This window comes from Solanum dulcamara, chromosome 12, assembly GCF_947179165.1.
Source record: "Solanum dulcamara chromosome 12, daSolDulc1.2, whole genome shotgun sequence".
NCBI classification, from domain to species: Eukaryota; Viridiplantae; Streptophyta; class Magnoliopsida; order Solanales; family Solanaceae; genus Solanum; species Solanum dulcamara.
The window spans coordinates 52539954-52556048 of record NC_077248.1 but is presented as its reverse complement, the minus strand read 5'-3'; the positions used below and the strand labels follow the sequence as shown (position 1 = coordinate 52556048).

Below are 16095 nucleotides of genomic sequence, written 5' to 3'. Positions count from 1 at the left end.
TACGAACAGATCAGTTAAATCAGCCCAAATTCAAGTGGATCATAACGTAGTTTCTGACCTAAAGTCCACTATATAGTCAAGCCCATTGATCAATTATGCCTAATTGGTCCGGATGTTTCTAGGAGAACCCTATACTTGACTTCATTTGTCAGTTGAATCCCCCTACTCATCACTTTGCCAACTAAATCCTTAAACCCATTAGAACTAGGAGTGGACATGGTATGGTATATACCGAATTACCATACCATAACAAAAATTTTGATACCGTAGTTTTGGTATTATGGTATTTGGTATGGTATATGGTTTACATTTTAAATTTTTTGATATTCGATATGATATTTGGTATTTAGAAATAACATACTGAAATATCGAATATCATACCGAATTATATAGTTACATAAATAACATATATATATTATTAAAGTACTAACAAATATGCAACCTAGTATTAGTATAAACTAAATGTTTAGAAGTTAAAACTTTAACTACTCTATTTCGATTGAAATGTATTCTAAATGTGATTGATTAACTAAAGGAGTTGTTTGTATTTTCTTTTGAATATATGTTTCTACATGTGTAATGTTTTACTATGGTACAATCGACACCATTTTTTGAATCGCCTAAGTAATAATACTCTATTTTATGAGTATATATTAGTAGAAGTTAACAAACCATGATTACCGATTTACCATACCGCAAAATATCAAAAGCGAACTTCAAAATACTAAACCATACCAAATTAAATTGATATGGTAATGGTATAATAATTTTACAAATCGAATATCGAAATTACCATACCATATTTTTAAATACCGTACCATATCATACCATGTTCATCCCTAATCATAACACAATATTTTAAACCCTTTTTAACCTTCGGTTAGTGTGCGTGTAATAGCGCGATTACACGTGGAATTCCACGTCATTTTTTTAATACCAGATAAGAAATTAAGTATTAAAAAAATAAAAAATAAAATAGATCAATCTTGTAATTTCTGAAAAATTTTCAAATAGCAATCTTCTTCATATTTGATCACAAATTGAGCACCAAATTCATACTCAATAGATAAAATTCTTTCCGATTTAACTTGTAAATTCAACCACAAGTTCACCAACACAAACACAATGAACCCCAATAAAAAAATTTAATTAATTTTACAAATTTACAAGACCCACTTGTTATTACTCACGATCACCCTTCACATTATCCACATCTGCTCTTTAAAACCAACTAACAAAATAATGATCTCTGTCTTTTAAACTTAAAAATTTGATATTTCAGAGGGGTTGGGGGTGGGGGCGGGCGCAAAACAAAGGAATTAGGGGTGATTGATTTTTATCAAAAAATAAAAATGAATTGGAGAAGAAGAAGAAGAGGAGTAGAAGAGTAAATGAGATGGGTAACTTCAGATTAAGAAAATAAAGGGCAGGAGAAAGAAGAAAGTTGGGCTGAGGTGAGGGGCGGAGGAGAGGGGGCTGGTGGAGAAGAAGAAAGTTGTGGGTTAGTGGGGGAGGGTTGAAGAAGATGTTTTTTTTTTGGAAAAATTACTTGGGTGAGTACTTTTTAATAAATAATTACTTATTTTAACGATACTTTTTATTTATTATCATTTATAGCAACACTATGATAAATTTGTACGTGTATTAAAAGTTAATTATGCATGTAATATAAATGTATTATAAGTGTTCTAAATATACTATGATTGTTTGGTAAGAAATTGACACAATGTATTATAAGTGAATTAAAGCATGTGATAAATATATTATCCAACAATAAAACTTTATTATATGTGTTTTATACATTATTCTCTATAATATATATTAAAATTTTATTATAAATGTATTACAAGTGTTCTGCGAAAAAAAAATGTTATTGCTATAAATAATAAATATTTTCTTAATAGAGCATTTTTATGTAAGTTTCCTTTATTTGTTTTTTCAAATTTTGTTAAATTAATTTTTTAAAAGTAAAATATTGTTAGAACTCACTTTCAAACACGTGTAATCACACATATTTCCAACTCAATAATATTACGCCACATAAACTCGATTAATTGTCAGAGGGGTTTAAAATATTGTGTTCTGGTGAATTTAAGGGTTTGGTTGGCAAAGTAATGAATAGGAGGGTTCAACTGATAAATAGATCTTAGTGCTGGAATCTCCCAGGTCATTCCACCTTTCAAATATTGTCACGTCCCGAGTCTACACCTTTGACGTGACCGACACTCAAAAACCATTATTGGTTCCCTAGCAAACCCTTCGCCTGGCTGACTCACTAAGCAAAAGACTTACTCAGAATAATACATCTCAGATGGACACAACAAGTATAAATAACTCAGCTTCTCAAAATAGTGTCTCAATACTTTAATCATATATTTAATGAAATATAATTCAAAGTCTAATCACAACTCAATGATGAAATCGGATAACTCAATGTCTGTCTAACTAGTTCATGAAGCCTCTAACTCTGACTCTGAAATAGGTATTGGGACAGTCCCACAACCTCAAAATATAATGTTAAAACTGAAATAAAGCACAAAAATAATGACTCTAGGGCACCTTTGAATGAAAAGAGATCTCACCACAAGTTGGACGGGAATTATCTCAACGGTACGCCTATTGATGATCTCTAACACCTGTGTATGCATTGTAAAATGATGCAGGTCGAATGACGTAAGTACATTAAATGTATGAGTATGTAACAGAGTCGAAGCAAAAATAACTGAAAGGGAAGACTGCAATGGATAAGATGTACTCAGCTGGATGTAAAGAGATAAAGAAATAAAATCATTTACCTTTACAAATTACTTATTCATCAATATAAAATAATATGTTAAAAATATTCTTTAACTCTATTTGGGAGATTCTCTAACCGACAACCATCACTATGAGCTATGTGATGATACATTGTCTCACCCACGTTGCCAGAGCCGTCCTATACCTTGCTAGGGTATAAGACTTCTCTACTAAGTGGATCACTAAGTACTGTAAGGAAGTCATCTAAAATGTATGAATCATTTACCTATGTTGGCTACATGGTTTATGAGGACTATGAGTTATCTAAACTCGTTCCTATATCATTTCTCAATACTACTCCCAATAATTATATACTCATGCTCAATGTATAAAAACATTCTCTTCCTCAAATGAGGTAATTACTTCAAAAGATCCTCTTAAAAGAGGTATAGCTCTGAAGTATCTCTAAACTCATAAACTATTTAGATATCGAAGTTTCTCATTTATAAATGTAAAAAGTGACACATTTGGGAATACTTACTTCCCCTTATACTCTTTCTCAATTCATATCTAAAAACTCTTTCTAAAAACTCATTTTTTTCTCTCCACATAAATCAATTCAAAGATAACATTTGCTTTAAAAAAAGACTTCTCGATAATAACTCATTGAATACTCGAATAACAGAGTTCATATTGAAAAATAGACATGACCAGTCAACACAAGAAGCTAAAATGCACAATATATAGCAACTCTATAATTAGAGATAGAAATTTGGGAGTCAATGACACTACTCATCCCAAGAATTCTCAAAACTAAGGACAAGACCCTAGATTACTCTTTTACTAAATGTAGATAGATGTAGGGCATGAGGATGAACTCAATACATCACTATGATTAGCCTTACATACTTGGAACGAAGATTATCTAAACGAAAATCAAAGACTTGGCTTGAACTCTTGAACCCTAGCTTCTCCTTCTCTCCAATGCGTGCTATCAAAATTTCTAAGTGTTAATGAGAGAAAATATATATTGGGTACTGATAAGGGACTAAATTTAATTCCAAAACGGCTCGAATTAAGTTTGAAAAAGATGGATAAAAGACCAAATACTCCTCATTAAAATGGACTATTTATGGGCCCCTTCCTATGGATCGTAGGAACTGGGGTCCAACTTTGGACTTACTGAAAAGTGCATGGGGGGTCTATGACTGAGTTCCTACGGGTCGTAGACCTGTTGACGGGTCGTAGAGACCAGGTCGTAGGAGATCAGGCACTTCGCCTGAATTTCTGAAGATGGACCTACAAACCCCCTTCTACGGGTCATAGGAGTATTTACGGACCGCCCTACTAACTTGTAGGTAGGGTATTCGAACCCAAGAGGTGTTGAGTCTCTCAGCATCACCTACGAACCTCTCCTATTGATCATAGGAACTCCTACGGACCGTAGATACCACTCTTAGGGAAGGTTGAAGAAACTCAAACATTTCTAAGTGTTGGGGTAACCTACAAATGGCCACCTGCGACTCGTAGACCCTCCTACAGACTGTAGGTGCCACTCGTGGGTATTGGGCACTCTATTCTTCTTGCTATTGCTCAGGTTTTCTTTTGGTCCTCGGACTTGGTCTAGAATAGAATAGTACGGGCCGGGTGTTACAAATATGTACCAAAAGTTAATAGTTTGCAAAAAATATAGCCAAGAAATAATAAGATGAAATATAGCCAAATTCACTATTTAGCCACGATTTATCTCTATTTAGCCATGGTAAATAACGTTTCTTTTTACTTTTTATTAGCTACGATTTGACTGTGGCTAAACAACCAACTTTTATTTTCTTTAATAACTAACAGTTAAATAGAATATATGTAATGTATCAATGTTGTGTAGATAGTGTATAAACATGTATGAATATTATATAAATAGTGTATGAACATGTATATATGATATATAAATAATTATATAGTGTATACATTTTTTTTGCAAGTAATAGTGCTTGGTGTACTCATAGATCAAACGGTGTATACGAGGTTTCAAGTATGTATACAATTCATGAATGCCATTTCATTTGTGATACATGGTGCATGCCTGTTAAAAAGGTGCAATTGCAGTTTGATTTGCCTATACCACTGATTTGTTATTTTCTAAATGTCATTTTATTGTGATATATATCTGTAAAAACAATACAGTTAAAAAGTTTGGTCATACATTTTAGATTTACATGAATACTCGATGAAAAAGGTTTCAATCTTTAGATTTAAAAATAAAAATCACGGGATCTTGAAAGTCTTAAAGAAGTGAGATATTTAGCTATTGAGCTACACATAACACAATGTAGATTGAATGAGATTAATGAAGTGCCATAGTGAATCTGTTGCTTGATACTCTCCACCTTTTTGAGACACTTTGATGTTCACTAATAAGTTATGATCATTTTAAAGGTGTAATTGGAAGGACATGAAATTCACAAGGTTAATGAAGAACATGCGAAAATGTGAAATATATCTATTAGTTAGTGTAATATACCACAATTACAATATATTATAGTTGAAAATAAAATAAACAACAATGAATAAAAAATATTTAGGTTGAGGCACAGATATCTCGCTCTCATTAAGAAGATTCAAGTCCACTGCAGTTTAATCTCCACCGATCCAGTAGTATATTTCTTGACTAGTCCCCTCTAGGATACAATAGCCCAACAAAGTTATTCAACTCAAACAACTCCAGATTAATTGAACACTCCAAAGCTCCACATAAAGAACACATTCCTTCAACATATAATTACTCTCTTTTGTAAAGTGAATATAGTTGAAGACTTAAAATATTTTCTTGTCTCAACTCTCTCTTTCACTACTACACACTACAATATTATCCACACTTCTCATCTTTCTTCCACTCTTTCTCTTGTTCATTTCTTGTACACAAATCCATCACTATTTATAGGTGAGGAATTCTTCCTTGAAATGAATTGGAAGATTATGAGTAGTAAATTGGGTAAATGAATGATCCAAATGTTACATAAGTTGCAAGAATAAAAAGGTAGAATAATTGTGAAATGAAGAGTTGGTGGTTACAAAAGTTATTAACAACTAATGACCACATTCTACAATAATTGATAAGGCACAAATGTAATGCCCACCGATGAACATAACATGATGCATAATGTCACATATGATATATTTATATTAATATTAAAATATCATACTAATAATATCTTTTGAATTTTATTTGGAATGCCTACTGATTTTCATGTGATAACTTTAACTGAAAGAGAATTCATCCGTTAAAGATTGTCCAGCCTATTGATGTTGAGTTTCTTGATCCACTTAAGTATGAGTTGCTAGAACTTGGCTCAATCAGGAATTTAGTAATGAAGTCAACTTTGGGGGAAAAGTTTATTTTCTCGAGTATTTTCAAGTGGATTATAAGAAATGATAGAATGTTTAATTGAGGTTTTACTTGAAGGATTTTTCTGGAGCTGATGATATTGCTTTGTGTCTGATAATGAACCTGTATCTTTCTAAGAGAGATTTTGAAAATAAGATTGTTAATCATGTGGAGAATTCGGATTTGAAAGAATCGAAAGATGGTTGGACTTCAATATATGTAATTGGTGAATACAGCTCAGATTGATACGCCTAGGTTATACAAGGCTGTTAATTCACTTGTTCTGCCATTGGAGAAGGTTAGGGTAGGCTTGTTGTGGAGGCAATGAAAATGACATTGCTCATGATTGACACAAATTGATCAGAGAAAACTGAGTGAAGAGAATAATTATCCATTGCATGTGGATAGAATGAGTGAAGTCATTTATGAGCTGAGCATTATGTTAATAAGCTGCGCATGCTACTATGAGAAAGTCATTGATGGACATTTGTGAGTTTAGCATTATGTTAAAAATCTGCAAATGCTACTATGAGAAAGCTAAGGCTAGATGTAGGCAAGAAAGAGATTCTAAAATGAGTAAGTTCTCTCTTGAGATTGTTGCAGACATTGTAATTGACAATATCAGGCGCATTATTAATAATACACAATAATTGACTTGTTATGTTCTCTTTTGGATATTAAAGATGAGATTGTAGTTTTAGCTACAACGTTAACAACAATTTTAATCTTTGTTAATGGATGATGTAGTCTTAATAAAATTGATATCCATGTTGGGATGAGTTAATTGAAGAATGATTTTATAGTTTGCTTCATTCATTATATCAACAACTTATTTTCCCTTCATGTTATAAATGTTTACAATGGATTTGAACAGATAATGACAAGCCCATCTCAAGTTAGTTTGAGCTAGTGATATAATTTACTTGTTACTTTCATACTAGTTAAGAATATCTTGCTTTGATTCAAGGTTGTTATTTTATTTAGTTCCCTCTAGCCTGCCAAATAGAAGTAAAACAAGTAAGAGGAGATGGGAATTATTTGTCCCAATTTAGGTTAGTGTACAATGAGTAATATGTGAATTAGGCGCACATCACGAGCTCTATCCTTGTTTTTGAAACAAGAAGTATGGTACTTATGCTGAGGATTAAAAAATTGAATAATGGTAAACAAGAGAACCCAATATCTATCAAATTTGGAATCATGTCGTAGACAATAAAATTCACGTTGAGAAAATAATAATCAAGATCAGAAAATATCGCAACAATCCTAGTATTTTATTTCAACTATGAGCGTTACAATCTCTATGAGTTCTCTGATTCGCCTTTTCAAATATAAATTCAAGAGATTGTGAGCTTGATCTTGAATCTTGTGAATTTGATTTTGACTTGTGAATTTGGATTCAGGGGCCTTCAAACTTGATCTTGAATCTTGATGAACTTGTTGTTGACTTGATAAACTTGATCTTGACTTATACTTGAATTCAAGAGCTTTTGAACTTGTTCTTGAATCTTGACGAACTTGATCTTCACTTATACTTCAATTCAAGGGCTTTTGATGTTGTTCTTGAATCTGGTGGTCTTGATCTTGAGTCTTTTTTGAACTTGAGCGCTTGAGTGCTTGAATTCTTTAGCTTGTAGAGAAATCTGCGGCGTTTGATCCACGAACTCTCTCTGGTTTCTTGTTAGAATTTTGGTGTGTTTTCTCAATTATGAGGACTTGTAGAATAGAGCAGTTGTTATAAGAACATGCTTTCTTTCAGCAAATCATGTTTAAGTGATATGGTAGAAGAGTAGTGATAAGAATAAATTTCATTCGGCCAATCCGATTTAAGTATATGGCATGATCCTATTGGCTTCTTCGTTTGACTTGTCATGACACGTCATTTTGACACATAGCACTAAAGTAGGCCTCTAGGATTAGATGACATTGGGCTTAGCAAAGTGAGCTTATCATTTGTAGCCCTGATCAATGGACTAACCTAATAAAATTAGACTTTAATTAAATTCGTATTTATTTGACTTAAATAATTGATCCAATTATATTAATCCGCAATATTTATTTGGTTTAATATATTTTGAATTTAATATAAGCCGAATTATTTTATAAATTTATATCTAATGCATTTTAAATGATTACAAATGTCTCCTGCTTCAAGTCTCGTCGATGTATTTTATCTTTTGAAAACTAGGCTTGAAGAATTGACTTAATATTATGATAATTATCATTATAATAGTTCAAAGAAACGTTGACTTAATATTATTATCATAATATTATAACAATATTTATGTGTAGAAATGACCATCATTAAGTACTGAATTTGAATTAAATATCACTTTGATATTCGAATTCACATGAACAACCTGGCTCTCTTTTTCCTTGATTTTGCTTCGCACCCATTCTTTCTTTCTTTCCGAACTTGGACAGGAGTCTCCAGACTCCACCACCTCCTTTATTTCCTTTTTGTTGTGACTTTGTACGTATTGATTAGGATCTTAATTCACTCCTTCTTGAACAAGGAAGGGCTAAACTGCTGCCTCTCCACCCCTATAAATAGGGATACGCTTCCCCTCTTTTCAATATCAGCTTGTGAGTTCATCTTCACACAAAATTGGGACCCAATTTACAAGCATCACTGACAAAGGTACAATTTCTTTTTTGTCTATACTTCTTTGGTGTAATTTTTTCGTAGGTCAATGGAAGGAATATTTGTATCTTGTAAAGGCTACACAATGGAGAGTTTTATCATAACACAAGAATTTAATCTTAAGGTGTGAAGGAATTTGTTTAACGTTTCCGCCTTGAGATCATAACTTTGAGGCTTTATGAAATCCTGAATACTTAATGTCACGGCCCGAACCTACACACTAGATGTAGTCGACACTCGAAAATCATTGTTGATCCTAAGCGAATCCTTGGCCTGGCTGACTAATGAGCAGAAGACTAAACATACATGTGGAAGCTTTATAAAATGAACATTTAAAATCATTTAAAGATATCTCATGCTAGTAATAGTAATAGTAATAGTAAACCGGGATAGTTGTTGGGACAAGACACATGTCTACCTAAACAAAGAACTAATTGTCTATTAGTACTGAAAGCCGTAAATAAATGGAGCCCTCTGAAGGCAAGGAGGTCTCACCAACTATACTGATAGAAGAAGATCTCGATGGAGCGCCTTTTGCTAATTCTAAACACCTGTATCTGCATCATTTAAAGATGCAGCATCGAATGAAGTCAATATATGGAATGTATTGTATGTAATATGATTGAATGAAGCAATACACTAATTGAAAGACATATGATGAATAGAACTAGAAGTAATTCAACTGAAAGTAAAGCATGTAAATGCAATGAAAACAAGTAAATCCTTACAACTGAGCTATGCAATAATATCAAATACTAAAATAATATACTTTTACTTTTTTTGGAAAGTTTCTCTAACCAACAACCATCACTATGAGCCTCGTGATGATACCACATAACGCTTAGCCCACATTGCCAGAGTCATCCAATACCTTGCCAGAGTAAAGAACAACAATAATTGAACTTATGGATCAAATTGAAAGCCCTTATCAAGGCTGGGTAAGGAGTCTTCCAAACCAACAACACTATCCTATCTACGCTGGCGACGCAGTTTATGAGATTGGAGTTATTTGAACTCGTATTCAAATTGGTGCTCAATACTTCTTCCAAAACATGGACTATTCTCAATAACTTTAAAGATGACTCACTTTAGGGAAAAACTAAAAATCTGATACTTGGAGTCTATGCTCAAAATACTTTTTTAAAACTGAACTAAACAAAACTTTAATTGACTGAAACTGCTTTCTTATACTGATAATGTTTTTCTAAAAGTAGTCATGCTCTTTTCAAAATAAGTAATTCATTTGGAACAACTCAAGTTCCGTCAGAACTTCTCTTCAATTGATAACTTGAAATACTTGAATTTTACTTAACTGAAAATCAATGCATGATAATATTTATGCAAAAACTATCAATACTTCTTTAATAAATAGGGTTCATATGACAGAATAAATATGAACTATTATTAGGGAATCAGAAATACAAAACTATAATTTCAATGATAGGAATCAAAATTTAATGATAAGGAATAAAGGCCAATTCAAAATTCATGAAACTTGGGGTAGAAATCCTAGTTTTAACTCTTACTGAATGAATTTAGATGTAGGGAATAAGGATGAACTTAGTTCATCACTATGAATAACCTTACATAGCTGATAATGAAGCTATTGAATTGAAAACTTTGGTGGGGACTTTATTTTTCTTGAGCTTGAGGAAGAACACTAGCTTTCGTTGATCTTGGACTCTTGATACTTGATCTTGAGAAAAGAAACTCTTTTATGGAGTTCTTAGAGTGGAAGAATTTGGGAAAACCTTGGATGGAAGGCTTCCCTTTTGAATTTTTGAATTTTTGACTTGAAAGCTTTAGGATTATTAATGGAGAGGAACCTTAGATGAGTTTAGAGAAAATTGTTTGAGACTAGGATATTTAGATTGATGATTATAACAGGAAAACTAGTTAGTTGTATGATATACTCCTTTAAAATACCCAAAATGACTTAGAATAGGGTAAAACAACTTTAAAAAGGACCAAAATAACCCTTGAAACATGCACATGAGGTATCTAAAATTTTTTGCTGCAGGCCCCTCACGGATGGCTCCACAGTCCATGAAACACACGAAAGGCCATAATGTCGTCCATAAAATTGTGGCTACATGATAGGGCTTCACTAAAACGGGGATAAATTTTTCCTATGAATTCAGATTATTGCAAATTTGGTGGCATTGGAAAGAGAATTCATAAACCTTTAACTTTATAGGTTACAGGTCACCTAAATTTTCATATTCTGGGAGATATAATTGTTTAAAATTGACCCAAGTAAAATTTTATAACGAAACTCGATCGGTAACTAAAATTTCAACTCAACTTTGTGATAGAGGATTCTTGTGACCTTAATCATCTTCAAATCTATTTTCATACTACATAATTGACCTTAACACCTATGCGAAATTTAGAATCACCTGGTACGAATCTATACACATATGTTGAATGATTCAAGTATTAGCTTAGAAATTTTTAGGGTGTTACACTTAAGCATTAGGTGTGAAGTGATATGTTTAACATCCTCGCCTTGAGATCACAAATTTGAGGCTTTATGAGATTTCAAGTATTTGAGCATAAGGTGTGAAAGGATGTGTTTAAAATCTCCGCCTTGAGATCACAAATTTGTGGTTTTATGAGATCCAGAATACTTAAGCATAAGGTATGAAGGGATGTGTTTAATATCCCCGTCTTGAGATCAAAAATTAGGCTTTATGAGATCCTAATTATTTCAGCATGAGGTGTGAAGGGATGTGTTTATTGTCCCTACTTTGAGATCACAAATTTGAGACTTAATGAGATCCTGAATATTTGAGCATAAAGTGTAAAGGGATATTTTTAACGTCTCCGCCTTGAGATCACAAATTTGAAACTTTATGAGATCCCGAATACTTTGACATAAAGTGTGAAAGGAAAAATTTTGTCCACCTTAAGGCATAAAAATTTAAAAATCCTTTTAAGGATAAATTCGTGTAAAGACAAGCTTCGGGTGCAAGGAATAATTTTATCCACCTTAAGGCATCAAAATTTAAAGATTCTTTTAAGGATGAATCCATGAAAAGGCCAACTTAAGGTTCAAAGGATAATTTTGTCCACTTAAGTCATGAAATCTAGAGATAATAGTCTTATGGCACAAAGGGATGGATACTCGTCCCCACCCTACGAAAGGTAATTTGAAGGTATTCTTACAGCACAAAAAGATGGATATTTATCCTTGCCCCGAGAAAGGTAAATTTAGAGGTCAAGGCTTGAAGACTTTAACTTTCAGACTCAACGACTATAAAGAGGTTTACTTGCAGACATGGTAGATCTGAAACTTCAACTTTAAGACTACGAAAATTTGAAACTTTCAACTCACAATTTGGAGGATTTAAAGACTTCAATTTAAAAACTTGGCTGATTCAAGACCCTAACTTGCAGACAAGGAGAATTTGATGAATTCAACTTGCATACTTGGAGGATTTGAAGACTTCAACTTGCAAACTTAAACTTCAACTTGCAAACTTGAAGAATTTGAATACTTCAACCTACATAGTTGGAGTATTTGAAGACTTCAACTTGCATCCTCGGAGGATTTGAAGACTTCAACTTTCATTGATGGAAGAATTTAAAGACTTCAACTTGCATAATTGAAGAATTTAAAGACTTCAACTTGCATGTTTGAAGGATTTGAAGACTTCAACTTGCATACTTGGAGGATTTGAAGACTTTAACTTGCATACTTGAAGAATTTGAAGACTTCAACTTCTAAACTTGAAGAATTTGAAGACTTTAACTTGCATACTTTGAGGATTTGAAGACTTCGATTTGTATACTTGAAGAATTTGAAGACTTCAATTTGCATACTTTCCCGAATTTAAAGACTTCAAGCATACTATTAAAGAAACTCATATTTTATATGGGTTTTCCCCCAATGAGCCATCAATACTTGGTGGAAGTTTGAAGTTTGATGAAAAAAAGTACTTGTAGCTTTAACTTTCATGTGAAAAATCAAGTAGGAACATGTGTTTTTTTACACTCATGCAACTAAACTTAGAATGTTACTCTAAGTGCCTATGTACCTCAGTTAAGAGAATCAAGTGACAATGTAGTTTTGGAAGAGTAATTTTTTTTGTCATAGCTTTTACGTAAGCCACCTCTTCGAGGATTTCAACCTAGCGAACATTTATTTAGGATGTTGTACATAGTTTATACTCTTACGGTCTAGGAGTGACATGTAGTTTATACTCGTACCTTAAGGAGTGTCATCTTGCTTCAAGGGTAGTACATCTTCAGGAATTTTGAATTAATAAGACCGATCCTCATGTCATCTACATTGACAAGCTTGTAAGATCCATTTGAATATGTTTCTTGTATGACATATGGTCCATCTCACTTCGAGGTGAATTTGCCTCCAGACTTATATAATGTGATAATGGTCCTTCTTACTAAAAGGAGTTGATGTCCAACTTGGAAACAACTCAAAAAAACCTTCTTATTGAAAGCACGAGACAAATGGAATTGATAACATTCAAGATTTTGTAGATCTTCTTGCCTCTTATCATTAAGTGCTTCTAATTCGGCAAGATACAGTTGGGCATTTTCTTTTTCAGTAATTCCTTCTTGAATAACAAGTCTTAAGAAAGGTACTTGATGCTCAAGTGGCAGCACTTCTTCAACTCCAAAATTGAGTGATATGAGGTTTCTTGAGTTAGTATATGATATTTTATCCTATATGCCCACAAAGCTTCTTCCGTTCTTTCATCCAGTCTTATTTAGACTTGTAAATGACTTTCTTCAGCAGGTTCCATAGAGTCTTATTAAATTCTTGAGCTAGACCATTGGCGGTAGCATGATACATAGAATATTTACGCTGCTTAAAGCCGAAGAGATCACAAATCTTGTTCATCAACTTGTTATCAAATGACTTTTCATTGTCTTTTATTATGTAGTGAAGAATGCCAAATCGATAGATGAGGTTCACTCGAATGAAGTTTGCAAAGTTATCCTTCTTTACTTCTTTAAAAGCGACAACTTTGGCCTATTTTGAAAAGAAATATGTTGCATCCAACATATGTAAGTGTCCACCAAAAGATTTTGGCAGTTTTTCCAACAACATCCAATCCCCAAACGTTGAATGGCCAAGATGCGATAGTTGGGTGTAACACCTTGGGCGCTGATGTATGAAATTTACATAAAATTAGAAATCCTTGCACCTTCAACCAGAATCTAAGCAATATTTTACCATGGTTGACTAATAATACCATATTCTCTTCATGTGGAAGTGGAACTTTGGTCGATGTAATCCACACACTCCTGAATAAGATTTGTGTAGAGTTTGGACTATTTTTTCCTCTCCCAAACATCATAAGAGTACTCCCTCAAATGATCTTCTATATAATGTGTCCTTGTAGTAAAGGAAATGAGGTACAGAGTGATCAGTCCTTCTCTTTGGATTTTCTACAAGTATCCCATAACACAAATAGTCAATAATGGGTTATCGCCAATCTTTCTTCATGACTTTAGAAATAGTGATGAGATGCACAAGATTATTTTATGTATATTCATCCACATTTGGTGGTGGTACTACCCATCTTTGAAATATAGTGACTTGTGTTTGATCAGGGAGGTTTAGAGTTAAAGTTAGAGCAGTTAGGGCATCAACTCTCTTGTTTTCCTTCCTCGGTAAGTGTTGGAGGGTTACATCTCCAAGCCATCCTATCAACATTTGATCATAACCATGATAAGGCCGTAGTTCATGCTTGTTGACCTCATAGCTTCCCAAGAGTTGATTCATCACCAACTTAGAGTCACCAAAGACTTTTAATTATAATTGTTTCATGTCGACAGCCATTTTGAGTCCAAGTATTAACACTTGGTATTTAGCGGCATTATTGGAGCAACATTGTTTCAAAGTAAAGGAGAATGGTAGAACTTCTCCTTGTGAAGTGACAAAGACCACGCCAGCACCAGCTCCGCCATGATGTATAGCTCCATTAAAGTACATCATCCAAGGAGGTTGAATATTAATAACTATCACATCTTCAGGAGTAAGCTCATCAATTAATTCCCAATAATTTGGTATCGGGTAGTCTACCAAACAGTCTGCTAATGCTAGCCCCTGCATAGCTTTTTGAGGGATGTATACAATCTCAAACTATTGAAACTAAAGGTACCACCTTACTAATCGGCCATTAAAGACTAGTTTTGATATAACAAACATGATGGAATTTGCTCTAGACAAAAGGAAAACAACACGAGATTGAAAATAATGCTTCATCTCTTGGATTAAGAAGACTAGCGCCAAGCACATCTTTTTGATTGATGAATAATTCAACTTATTTGGTGTCAGAATTCTGCTCAAGTAACAAAGAGAGTTTGTTTTGCCTTCAATATTTTCCTGAGCTAATAGGGCTCCTACATGCCTTTCTTGTGCCGTAATGTAGAGCATTAATGGCTTTCCAAGTATATGGCTGCTAGAATTGGTGGTTTCACCATATATGCTTTGATTCTTTCAAAGGCATTACTACACGTTTGGTCCCACTTGAAAGGAGCACCTTTTCTCAGGAGATGGCTAAATGATTGGCATCTTCCAACTAGATTCGAGATGAACTCCTCAAGTAGACTAGATTTCCTTGAAGAATTTTTAACTCATGAACTCGGGCATATTCAAAATTTCATCAACTTTAGCTTGATCAACTTTAATTCCTCTATTTTGCACAATGAAGCCAAGAAATTTGCCATATGTAACTCCAAAACCACATTTTGATAGATTCGTCCTCAGTTGATATCTTCGGAGCAACTCAAATACCATTTGTAAATCTTTCAAATAGTTGCTCCACTTTCTGACTTCACCAAATATATTTTGCATAGCCCTTTAATATGTAGCACCAACATTCTTCAAATCGAAAGGCATCACTTTGTAGTAATAAATACCTTTAGTCATAGGAAACGAAGTAAGTTTTTATATTTTGGTGCCATATGGATTTAGTTGTAGTCGATTAACCATCCATTAAAGATGTTGCCTCGTAACCAATGGTTGCATCAATCATCAGCTCTAGAATGGAGAGCTAAAATTTATCCTTAGGGCATAAGTTGTTGAGATCTCTAAACTCAACACAAAATATAAATTAGCGATTCTTCTTCCTCATAAAAATAATACTTGAAATCCATGTAGGGTATTTGACTTCACAAATAAAGCTTGTTTCCATTGTTAACTTCATTCTCGATCAATTGAATCAAGTATGACCTAAAATATATTTGGGCTTGCTTAGTAGGATGAGGATCATTCATGATTGCCAATTGATAGACAACTACTTTAGGATTCAAGCCAGATATTTCTTTATAACTCCAAGTGAAGACATCCCTATAT

The 16095-nt window shown here is 33.3% G+C and overlaps 1 pseudogene; it reads left to right on the top strand.

Annotated features, from left to right (window-relative positions):
• Positions 1-3940: 3940 nt before the first annotated feature.
• On the top strand, positions 3941-6771 carry LOC129875766 (uncharacterized; annotated as a pseudogene).
• Positions 6772-16095: the final 9324 nt, after the last annotated feature.